Source organism: Lissotriton vulgaris, chromosome 7 (genome assembly GCF_964263255.1).
Source record: "Lissotriton vulgaris chromosome 7, aLisVul1.2, whole genome shotgun sequence".
NCBI lineage: Eukaryota > Metazoa > Chordata > Amphibia > Caudata > Salamandridae > Lissotriton > Lissotriton vulgaris.
The window spans coordinates 317,689,520-317,702,804 of NC_141695.1; positions in this window are offsets into that span (position 1 = coordinate 317,689,520).

Sequence of the window (13,285 nt, forward strand, 5' to 3'; positions counted from 1 at the left end):
CAGTGTACCATAGGTATCCAGGGCATAAGTGCACCCAAGGCCTACCAGGAGCTGCAGCATGTATTGTGCCACCCCTGGCTGGCCATCTAAACAGACACAACTGGCTGGTAACACAGCTGGGGCAAGGTGGTGTAATCACCCTTTGCTTTAGATATAGCATTCCTATATCTAACCCCAAAATGGACACATATACTCCTATAAGTCACTCCTATGGCAGGCCTTAACAATCGGGGAGGCAGAGTGCTTGGAATTATGTGAGATGGTGCTCTAGCATGAGCTGAGCCTGTCTGCAGCTTTCGAAACCAAGTCCTTTAGCTGTTTCCATGATAACGCTATACCATATACTCTTAAGTGCATTATAATCCTCACGGTTATTGCTAACTTTGGCATAGCATTATCAAAACATGTCGAGTAAGGTGTCATACAAATTGGAATACAACCCCCTCGCCAGTTCTGGCGACGGTGGTAGCATTCCACCCTTTTAGAGGGACACAACATGTATGTAACTGTGAACCCTGGTTAAAAAAAATGGATGCTGCCACCACAGACACAAGTCTGACCTCCTGCTGCTGGGAGTCCAGCGAGGGAGGCTTGGACTAAGGGTTTCCTGCCTTGGGAGGTGCTAGCACCACTCCAGACAGGATTTTGTGTATTGAGGTAGGACAGGCTGAAAGGAATGAGACATGCCTGTGGCAAACAAGGTGTCCCTGTGCATGTCCCGGTTCAAACCAGTTGCTGGGGCACTCCAGCCCCAGCTCTGGCGCGAAACTGGACAAAGGATAGGGGGTGTAACCACCCCCCTTCCTGGTCCCACCCATAGGATGGGCCTAGTCATAGTACAGCCCCCTTTAGGAGAATAAAGGTAGGAGCTGGTCCCATTCCAAATTAGATTATCCTGAATTGAATCTACAAGAAGAAACTCTGGACTTCGACGTTCTGCTCCACAGAAGACTGAAGAAATCTCCCTTGTGGCCAATGAGTGACCACCCTGCTCAAGCAGGCACCATCAAGCGTCCTAGCGGTTCACTTTGTCGTCCTTCCGGCCGGAACCAGACTTCAGAGCCCGACGAGATCCAGACTTCCAGACCTCTCCAACCTCTACCTACATCTGCAGCACAGCTGAGATCCGTGGGTGCGACGAGACACGTGGGACAGGCCATCTTGAAGAAACTGCACTTCGCTTCCAGCACGACTTCAGAGGCATCCTCAAGAAAGTTCTTTGGGGATGGAGAAGCCCCAGCCCCGAGCAGCTCCTGCACAGAAGATCAGCCCTCCTGCATCCACGAGATCTGCGTGGGGCCCTTTTGCTTGATTGCTGCTCGACGCGTTGTCTGGTCACTTGCCGGCTGGCTAGTGGCCTCTTAAACGACGATCCTTGAAATCTACACCGCTGGTCTGGTTGCTCCAGACTGGCCCTTGCTTCCTTGCAAAGGAGAAGCACCCTGGCCCTCCTGGTCCGCACCAGACGCCTTTTCCACTCACCGCGTGGGTTGCCTTTGCCAAGGCCTGTTGATGCCGAATCCGAAACCAACACCACCAACAGCGAGAGCCTGCGTGGGACAGCTCGTGCCTCCATCCTGGTCGTCGAAGACACCTCCTGGTCCACGTGGCTGCAGAGTCAAGCGTCCACTCTTCACCTGATCGCGACAACAGCATCTGGTTCCTTCCTGGTTCCACTCCGGTCACTGGCTAGTGACTTTGAACATTGTCCCCTCTGCTTTCAGGTCTTCATCTTCCTTGATCCCCCCTTGGATCGCACCGGACATCTTCCACTTGGTCGCCTGCAGCATCTTTCTTCAAGTCTCCATAGACTTCAACGCGGAAACCCGACACACTTTCGCACCTATGCACCCGAAGCCCGTGGGTGAGGTAACGAGATCATTTCAGTGCTCAAGGGTAGATTGACTCTCCTAGTGTCCAGATATCCTGTCGTTTTAGTCCTAACTAGTCGGAACTGTCTATTACTTACCTTTTCGTAATTTGTACTGTCCATTGACTTTATCCCGCATCTCGGTGTGAGTTCACACTCTGCACACGCGTCCCGTGGGCCTCCTGCCCCTTACCTAAGGTTAGGGTAGTGTAGTCCCAGCGATCCTACAGCCTCTGGACAGCTCCATTCCTTCTATCGATTTCCTTATACCATTTACTTGGTATATGGTTTGTCCTACCCCTAGGGCACCATTGTAATTTGTGCAACTTATCATGTGCTTAGCCCTCTGATCTCATAAAGAGTTCAGAGGTGTTTGTTAGTAATAAATATATTGTTTATTTTCATAACAACCTGTGTGGTGTCCTTTCATTTGGTATTCAAGGGGTTATATGTGGTAAAACAGCTGGCTTCACATGCCAAAAGAGATTAGCCTAAGACTGCTTTGTCCATGCTACCATTACGATAGCTGGTCTATAAGGTTGACTTACAACCAATCACCATAAGGGTTGTTTGGACTGATACAAGGTGATCACTAGAACTAGTGAGCATCATATATCAGGCCAACTTCTCACACCTTCTTCCAACACAACAGGGCCGTGCGCAGGAGAGGGTGGCAATCCTGAGGAATCCTGGTCTTAGGCAGTAACAGATAGTGGAGCTCCCCGCTCGCCATTCTGTCTGTTGTAAAGTCGATCTCGTCCAGTTTTCTACCTGCCACCCATTGCGTCATTGGAGCTGACTAGCATAATAGTATCCACGCAGATCCGGCACTCCCAGATCACCCAATCTAGTGCTTAGTTGGAGTTTTCGGAGGCTTATACGTCTCCGTCCGGATCCCCAGACGAGAGTTATCAAGATCGTGTTCAATGTGTTAAATATCTGCTGCGGTAGGATGACCGGCAGATCAACAAAGTAATAGAGCATGCGGGGAAGCATGACCATCTTTGAGATGGCGACCCTCTACCCATGACAGACAGGGGCAGTGACGTCCAAAACCCCACACTACTGCGGAGGCTAGCAATATCCCTTCTAATGTTGTCCTCAATTTGGTCTTCAGGCGTTCTATAGACTTGAATGCCCAAATATTTGAACGTGGTCTGGGCTATTGGGAACCGGTATCGTCCAAATTGAATGAGAGGGGGGTGTTGCGAATCCCTGAAATAAAAGCCGATAGACTTTTCGGGGTGAATAGCTAAGCCAGATATGATCTCAATTCGTGTAAAGGTGTCGGCTATGGCCGAGTGATCCTCTTCCAAATCACGGAAGTACAGTAGGATGTCGTCTGCATATATTGATATTAGACTGTGGGTCCCCCCAAAGGTAATACCCGTCCTGTCTGCATGAGCCCGAAGGGCTATGGCCAGGGGTTCCAGCGTTAGTACAAATAGGATTGGCGACAGGGGGCAACCCTGCCGGGTTCCTCTGTATACCAGGTAGCTGTCTGAAATGTACCTACCAATGCGCAATCGGGCAGAAGGGTCCGTGTATAACAGACGCACCCATTTCAATAAGGACTCCGGGAAGCCGAAGCGCCGCAATACCTCAAACATGAAGGACCATGACAGGGAGTCGAATGCCTGCCTGAGGTCCAGCGCAATACAGCCAGCCCGGGGAAGATCTTGCGGTGTGGCAGCCATGAGGGCGTGAAGTCTCCACGTATTTTGGGATGTACTCCTGCCCGGGAGGAAGCCACATTGGTCTGGGTGTATCAGGGCGGTGAGATGGGGCTGTACCCGTAGAGCAATGACCTTACTGAGTATCTTGTACTCTGTAGATAAACATCGAGAGAGGCCTATAGTTAGTCAGTTCGAGCGTATCTCTGCTAGGTTTAGGTATGGACGTGACCAGAGCTTGCATCGTCGAGACGGGTAGATGACCTTCCGTAAATGACGTCTTATATACCTTCTCAAGAATGGGTACCAGTGTTTCCGAATATGTCTGGTAAAACTCTACTGGGAGCCCATACATGCCAGGCGTTTTATTGCGGTTGAGGGATCGGATAGCCAATCTAATTTCCTGTTGTGTTATGGGGCCGCCAACTGCCTTCTGCATGTCCTGAGACAGGGCTGGGAAGAGCAATTCCTGCAGGAATTCCACGATTGCACCCGGATCCTCTGCGGGTAAAGGAGCGTATAATGCCCGCAAATGGTCATGGAATGCCTTATTAATCTCGGACTGCGTGGACACTATGTCACCCGACCTGGTACAGATCTGTGTGATTACCGGGGGGTCAGGACTATCTCGGACAAGGCGGGCCAGCAGGGCGCCCAACCTATCCGTTTCGGCGTGTTGACGGCGTAAGTATTCTTTATGATCTATGGTTCTCAACGTTTCCAACAGTTCCGCGTGTTATATATTCCCCACTTGCAGTTCTCCTCTCTGTCCCGGGTCTAAGCTCGCCTCCTTTTCTAATGTCTTCAGGCGACTTTCTACCTCACGGAGACTCTTATGGATTTCCTGTCGTGCTCCCACCAATTGCCCAATGGCAGCACCTCGTACGACTACCTTCATCCCCACCCTGCAGCCCATGTCTGAAATGTCTCAGCTAGTTTAGTGATTCCATCCTTCTGGAGAGGTGGGTGCGACCTATCCAAGCCTATGTCGAACACCATGTTCCAGTCTCCCCCTAGAACCCAGGGGATGTCCACCCAGTCTGATAATGCCCGCCCCACCTTAGTAAGGAATTCGCCCTGATCGAAGTTCGGGGCATAAATACTGCCAAGAACCAGTAGTGTGCCATCCAATGTGCCTTTCACCAAAATATATCTCCCTTGGTCGTCCACTTTCCTTTCTATTTCTATAAAGGGTGTTCCATGACGCACCCAAATAGTCGCCCCCCTAGAGAAGGCAGAGTAAGAAGTAGAGTATACAGTACCCCTCCATCTCTTTCTAAGCGTGTGTATTTCGGATACTGTTAAATGATACTCCTGTAGGAATGTGATCTGTGTATGGTGTCGTAGTAAGAATGCATGGATCCTATGTCTTTTTTGATGACCCTGAGCCCAAGCACGTTCCAGGTGGCCAGCTTATATTTCCCAATTGTGTCAGCCATAGCCATTTCCTTCCTGACGCATAATGTTAAAAATAACCAGGAGACGTGTCCTTTCCCACCCAAGAACAAAACTAACTTGGCGCAGTCTAAGAACATCACTGAGCCTAACAAGAAAATTCTAAACAAAACAAACCAAGTATTGGTGCATACGCCATTGTGGGGGTGGCCAAGCACTGTCCTATATATCGGGGCTGTCCATCCGGACGCAGCTGGCTCAACGGTTCGTCAACCCAGGGACACCATTATCAGGACATTATTCACAGTCGTCTCCTGGAAGACCCCAGTAGTGGAACTACACAATCAAGCGGGACCCAGCATTCCAGGTGGACCTACCTTCTGGACTCACCCTTCAGTAAAACTTGTGTGCCCTGGGGCCCATCAGATAGAATTTTAGTCATAATAAAGTCATCCACCTCCCCTATACCCGTGCCTGTGCTACAGACACTAATAACCACCAGGTATTAAAAAAAGGATATGAAGGGCCCTCAAGGGAGCCATCTAGCTCACGTAGAGTCTTGTCTCCTTTCAATTGTCCAGTATGTAATCTGCCGCCCTGGGTGTCACGGTTGGGAATAAAACCACACTATTCTCCGAGTCCGAGTGGAGCGCGCTGTCGTCCGTGTCCGTGTTAATTTTCTCCTGCTCCTCTCTGAAGTTGCCCACCAAAGCAACTGCTCCCATCTGGTCTTCTTTCTGTTGCTCCTGCGAGGGTCTGCGTCTTCCGGAACTCTTCCCTAGGCCAAGAGAATCTCCATCAGTACGCCCGAGTCATGCCGGGATCGGCCGCCAAACGTGTCCTGAGTGACTTCCTGGCTACTTTCTATGCCCATCACCTCGAGCCACTCCTCCACATCAGTGGGACTTTCAAAGAAGTGTGTCTTTTTGTCGTACACCACCTTTAGTCGGGCCGGGAATAGTAACGCATAGCGCAGTTTGACCTTTTGGAGCCTTTTCTTGACCTCTAGGTATGAAGAACGTTGTTTTTGTACCACGTTGGTATAATCCGGGTACAGCGAGACGCGGCGGTTCTCATATTCTATAATAGATTTCTCCCTCGCCTTTTGCAACAGGACATCCCTGTCCCGATAGTTAAGTATTCGAACAATCAAGGGACGCGGCGGCCGGCCCGGTTTGGGCCTCCTAGTGGGGACGCGATGCGCTCTCTCCACACAGAAAAGTGGCGACAGCCCCTCCGTGGTGACGTGGTCGCAAAACCATTGTTCCATGAAGTCCGCTGCATAGGGCCCCTCACAGCGCTCCGGAAGGCCAATCACGCGGATATTGTTACGCCGATTACGACCTTCTGCATCCTCTACTCGGCCCATCAAGGAGGCAACCTGTTGTTGCAGTTGCTGGATGGAATTAGTATTGGCCTCCACCGTCGGGGTTATATTCGTTATCGTCGCTCCCTGGTCCTTGACCTTGTCAGCCAATTTTGAATGATCTGCTTTGAACAAGGAGAGGTTGGTTGTAAGAGTTCCCAGTTGTGACTCCATCGCTAACCTGGAGTCTCTGATCTCTTTTAGAATCAGGTCCAGTTTGTCCATGTTTTGCCCCTCCATGGGGTTCAACTCTGCTGCCCCCGAGAAATTCTCTCCTGCGTTAATGTCCTGATTGTGCTGCGTCGCAGTCGGGCCATCTCGGCCCTCTAACGCTTTCGCCCCTTTCCGGACCATAGTCAGGGCAGTTCAAGGCACTCCGCGCCTCCTCACACCACTCCGCAATCTCTTCCTGCGCTGATGCCTGATGCGTCTTGCAGAGACCCACCACAGCACTCCTGCGTTAGCCCTTTCGTGTCCAAGACAACTCAGCCGCTCCCCTCGGCGTTCACGGGTCTCCTGCGCGCCGTCCAGGCAGTATTCAGGTGTGTCTCCGGGTCACGGGCCAGCAGGGCGCCCCCTCAGGGGTTGTGGGGGGGGGAACAGGGACCAGGGGACCCCAACTCCCCTTCCAGTCCTGTCCCGACGTCCAGGCTTAATTTGGGGTCAGCATCCCCCTCACTGCGGCCATCATTCTGCAGCGCCGCGTTAGCAGGTGGGGGAGGTGGGGAGAAGGGGGGAAGAAGAAGAGGGGGGCAGCGGGGGATCTCTCCCCTTAAGTATCGCCCCTCTTACCCCCTACCTCCAGGCCTCTGTCCTCAGGGCCGCGCTCCAGGCATCCAGGTTTCAGGATCCAGCCCCTCTCTCAGGCCGGCTGCCCTCGGCCACCTGGGGCATATCCACAGCCCCTGTCACGCCTCACTCGGGTGCTCAGGTGCCAGTTCGTGCCGCGTCGCCTCGGGCCTAGGTTCCGGCACTTCCGGTCACAATGGCCCGAGACAGGCCGGCCTCGCCCCACACTCCAGCCCCCGGCTTCATCCGGGAGGAAGGCCGCAGCAGGCCCAAGTTCGCCGCCGGCTTGATAGATGAGTTTTCGTACTTCAAAGGGCCCCCAGATCTGGAGGCCTGGAGGATCGCATCTCCGTCCCTAAAATTAAATATTCTCGCTATTAAACGCTGGGGTGGGGCACCGAAACGCGGTCTACCTACGGGAATTCTGTGTGCTCTCTCGACAGTAAAGAAATTGCTCAGGCCTTTGGGCCTAAGATGGTTGAGTACTATATCTTCAACGAAGAGATCTGCAGCCTGCCCCTCCGCCTTTTCCGGCACTCCAATGATAAGCACGTTATTCCTCCGGCCCCCCCCTTCAAAATCCTCCAGTCTACAGATAATCAAGTCATTTGAGGCCTTCAGAGTCCGAACTTCCGACTGTAATTCTGTTACATCATCCGTAGGACTAGCCGACTTAATGTCCAGTGATTTCACTTTCTCACTTGTCTTCGTGAGGTCTGTCCGAATCAAGTTAACCTCAATAGACATAGTGTCCAATTTATGAGCCAGGGTCTCCATCTTCTGTCCGAGAGAGGACTTGATCCCATCAATGGCGGCCACCACGTCTTGTAATGTCGGCTCCACTTCCAGGACAGAGGCTTCTTTTGCTCCTTCTTGTGACTTTCCCAATCCTCTAGGCGACCCTTTAGTTTGCGCATATCGGTCCATGTTGTTAGATTGGGTATACCTTCCCCCCTAATGGACTTCGATTGTCGTTTATCCCGCTACGGCTTGGTCGCCATGTTGGGACAATCCAATGTTCGTTGTCCAATTCGGGGTGGCTGTGCTCGATAGTCTTTGTAGTTGAACCAATATTGAGTTCTTTGATTTCGACTCTTTAGAATAGTCTGTTAGCCATCCGCAGTTCCGTAATGCCCATTAATCGGCAAGAAGCCCAGGCCGCGGCACCCTCACTGGCGCGCACGCAGCCAAAATCCTCGCTTTCGATTCCACAGGTATCCACTCTGTTGAAATGTCCTCACAACATGGCCCACTGTCGTTGACCAGGGTCTCCGATAATCGTGGGTGGACCCCGGCGGGCTCGCTGAGAGTTTCAGGTGAAATCAAAAGTGAAACCAAATGAATTTGCGAGGCCAGGTCGGCCACGTCCGGTACCCAGTGCCGTTGTTTTCGCACTACAGCTCGGGCACAATGCCAACTCAAGCACCGGACATCCGAGAGGAACAGGCCTTTTCGACTCTCCAACTCAGGTTTCCGGGGCACGTTCGCAACGCGGTTTTCAGTATCCGACACTCTTTCGGTTCCGCTGCAAGAAGCACTCCACAGTAAACAGGATAAACAACAGGATATATTCAGGGGCTACGGGGGTCTCGGGAGCCCTAAGCTCACGCAGCCATCTTGGATGCGTACAAAGCTCCTTCTGAAGTATTACTATTTCTGATGTTATTGCTTCTTCTGTATTTCCCTGTTCAAAAACACCTTTGATTAATTTATTTTGAACTTTTTTGTACAATAATTTTTTCGTAGATAGGCTCTTTGACATTTTATCAACTTCATGCTACCCTTGAAACGGGAAGTGAATTCGCATTGAAGAGCAAACTGCAAATCCATTATAACAGCAAAAGCTAACTGATAATGCTTCTTTCAACGTGCCTAGAGGAAAACTGAGAGCCCACCCAGCCGAACGGCGGACTCTTAGCAATGTGTAATTCATAAGTGTCTCACGGAAATGCACACTTACATCTATCAAGATTCTCAACAATGATCAGGATCTTTCTTTTGGTGACAAAAATGATCTAACCAACCAAGGCTGAGAGGTGATCCGAGTACACGAGCCACGAGCAGTAGGCACTGAACACAAGGTGTGTTGTGTGGCGCGGTGAAGGTCTGTTGCGAAAACATCACTTCACAAACTAAATGACTAGGCTTTCCTGTTTTCAGTTTCTATTTTTGGTATATTCTGGTGGGGTTTTTGCAGTGTTTTCAATATCCTAAAAAACTGTTGTTATCAGTGGTTACACATTTTCGCGCCACTAAAAACAACCGAAAAAGTGTTTTTCCAGTGTTTATGGAACGTTTTGATTTTATTATTGCTTGCTTTCTGCACTGAAAGAACATGATATAAAGACAATGTACTTATAGTGTATATGAGGTCCAAATATATTTTTGCAAATTAATCTTATTGTAGCACACCATACAATATTTCTTCAGTGAGTCTTTGGGTCATGTGCGCTCACTCTTTCCTTCCCATGTAAACTTCTGTGAAAAGGCCCTCTCAGCATTCATAGCCCCTTGGGCTGAGAACCATCAGCTAAGGGACACAGTTGGGATGACTTTTTCTTTGATGACACATAAAGCACAAAATGATAACTATTTTTGTTTTAGTTCCTGTGCATAAGAAAACATTGCACCAGAATGGACTAAAAAGTCAATAGCATCCCTCATTAACTCTGAAGATTGTAAAGATGCTTTCAGCATACCATCTAACAAGTGGATCCCTACAAGTCGATCCCTACAGGGAATCCCTTCAGCTCGGGTATCAATTTTGACACGTTATCACACAACTTTTTTATATACGTAGCTGAATCACTGCAAATACAAACAATATCACTCCAATCTTTTTTGAACTTGGAAATACCTTTTTTGCAGAGCATTACAAGTGACACTGCGTTCCATGTTTTCCAAAAGTCTAGTGTCATGTTTTCACCACTATCCCAGATGCTTGGTGATATATATACTTGTCACTATACCTTGCATTGAATGTTTAAAGCCTGAGGTGTTGGCAATTCACCTACCATCAATACTGACCCAATAGAAACTATGGTCTGATGTATTAAGGGTTTTTACCCATTCTCTGTGGGTAAATGTGATGACACAAATTAGGAAAGATTTTTATGAAACCAGCCATTTTACCTATCGGTGAAAGAATCAAATGCAGCCAAAATATCAAATATGAGTTTGATATTTCCTGATTCTCTATAGTTTATAAAATATTTAAACTAGACCTAAAACATGAAACTAAACCCTGCATCTTTAGACCAAAGGCCACAAAACTGAAAAAAGTAAAAGGAAGAAGAAACAATATTTTAGCGGCATCCCTAAAGAACAAAACTCAAGCAGAGTTAGTCTTTCTTACTGCTAGCTTGTATAACAAAGTTACATTGTATTCACCCCTTCAGGAAGAATTTTTTTTATTTCACTCTCTTTTGCCTTTCTTTGAATGGCATTTAGTGTGTGGTTGTTGAGGTGTTTTTTCAGTGTTTATATGTTTTCACCGGTGAGGGCTATTTTTCTTTCAGTGGAGTTTTATCAGTTATTATAGGTTTAAACCTAAAACCCCACAGCCTATAAATGACCAATCACTGTCTGCATGGCTTCACATAAGCCACAGTTATTGGCCATATGTTTTCACCAAGAACAGCAGTGCCAACCACGCGCGGCAACCAATGCTATTTATGCCTCAGACTGCGCAGTGTCTCAGCCAATCCAGATGCTGCATTAGCAGCGCCAGGATTGGCTTGAGCAGGAATACTCCCCGCCCATTAGGAGACTGGAGGCTGCAGCATGTAGCAACCCTCGCCCTCCTAAGGGGAAGGCTAGTGCGCATGTTCGGGCAGGTCGTAAAAATGACCAGCCCAAAACCGAACATGCGCACTATTGCTGCTGTGCTTAGTGCGCTGTCACAACAGTCTGTCAGTCAAACCATGAGTGCTGCCGCAGCCCCACCCTCTTCAGTGTCCGATTGCCTCAGGTGTGGCCTGGCGGAATTACCATCAGTGAGCGAGTTATTTATTATAGACAACTTAGAACTAGAAGTAGAACGAATTTATGAATGGGGCCATGTGGCATTAGTGGGGCAACACCCCAGCACCCTAATGGACGCATCACCACAGTTTAAACTAGCACTCTAGAAAGTCAAGGAAGAGTGTGAGGGTACAGAGTTTGTGGGTGGATGTGAAGTCTTGCCAGTGCCTGAATCAGTTAGTGATATTTGAGCAGCTCATGAAGAGTGCTCTAACTTGCTCAGACAGTACTTATTTGACCTTATTTAGGAGAATCCAGAAAAGCTTGCTGTGTTAGCTGCAAGCGTTTAACAAACAGGGTGAACATGGGACTGGAGAAGCATGTTTCCATGCCAGAAGGGGAGAAGAGCTCTTAACATAATGGTTTTCAGGTTGGAACGGAAGTTTAGCATGGATTCACAAGGCCCTTACTGGGACAGATGTTTCAAGAGAATTCAAATCCTACTCGTAACCAGAAAGAGAGGGTAGAGAAAGAGACAGGCCAAGGGAGTAACCTGTTTTAGATGCTACAGGGAAGAGCATTACAAGGACCCTGTGCCATCAGAACTCTGATAGACCCTAAGTTCTCAGCAGGGGTGGGTATTATTGAGGGCCCAGAGACACTCATCCCTGTCTCTCTGGACATTTAGGAAAGGGATCCAGATGCTCCTAAGCACATTCATCCAAACACTGCCGGGTGTGTCAGTGAGGTAGATGGTTTCTGCCATAATGGATGCTGACACATAAGGATACTGTTTGACAGGAATCATCTCAAACTTAAGACCTTTTCCCTGACATGATGGCAATGGCCTGGTAGTCAGTAGGGAAGACTGGGGGCACATGATTCTGTTTACCGTGGTTGAGATAGAAGTCTGCTAGATGGTTGACATAGGTGTGTGAAATGAACAGGATGCTGGATGGCTGCTAGGCAATGCCCTGATTGTGCCTGTAATTCCAGAGGTCTACATGGCCTGGACAACATCTCCTGTGCTGATCAGTGTACCAGGTCCATGTCAGCCTCACTTTCAGTCTGGGATCACTGCTGGACTGGGGGATATCAGGAAAGAGTAGCGTTGTGCGGAACAGGGCAGGTTCATGAGAAGACATTGTTTCACTCAGAGAGGAGGATGAAACCCCATGGCAGAACGTGTTTTGGAGTCTGGGTCCAAAGCGGAGCTTCAATAGTTGGTAGCTGCTGGAAGACCGTCCTGAGGGGAATTCGCCAGGCACAAGAAGGGTGATTTACTCTACTTACTTTATATACGGTGTCTTAGAAATATTCTGCCACGTGAATGGTTGGCAAACGCAGTATGGTAATAGAGGATGGGATAGTATATAGTGAATCTGTAATTCCAGAGCCAGGATCTAACAAGAGGCTTGTGATTTCGCAAGCGCACCTAATTTTTATGTTGTTGCTAGCCCAATAGGTGCTTTTAGCAGGGCACCTTCGCATCATAAAAATCAAGGGTAAGTTAGAACCTTTCACTACTTGCCAGGTATGGACTGAGATATAAAGAGGCATTGTTCACTTTGCCTGAGTTGTCGAGTGGCAAGTTTGGGGGCAAGTCTGAACCACCTTTGGTTCCTCTGCCTGGAGTTGGTGTGCGATTTGAGTGGGTGGGCCTAGATATAGTTAATTTAATCTGCACTTCCATTTTGTGAGTTGGAGATTACCTGTGCCCCAGCAAAGTCCAGGAGGCAAGTGACGATGGAGGTACGCAGAGGCAACGCAGAGGACACGGAGGGTGGCGCACAATCCGAGCAGGAGCTGATGCTGCTGAATCGCTCATCGCGCAATAAACAGGCCGCGCAGATGTCTAAGCGTAAAAGGCCATTTATTAGGACCAGGCTGCACAACAATAACCAGTAAACACAATAACATCAACATCAATAACAGAAACCCCTATCTCAACTCTTCCTTGCTTCACTCTCTTCACCCACTCTGGCTCATGTCTCCAACCACTCCATGCCCCTTCCATACCTCATCCATATCTACAAATCACCTAGCATCCTACCCCGATAGCCTCTGGCATGCCAGTCATGCCTCCAGCTCCCCACCTCATTCAATCTCTCCCCCTCGAGGGATGGGTGCGCCTGCTTTTGAGCCCCCTACCCCTCCAAAGTATTGCCTACCCTCAGCCCGGCCTAAACTGACACGCTACGCCAACCCTACCCTCAAACCCTAGTAACT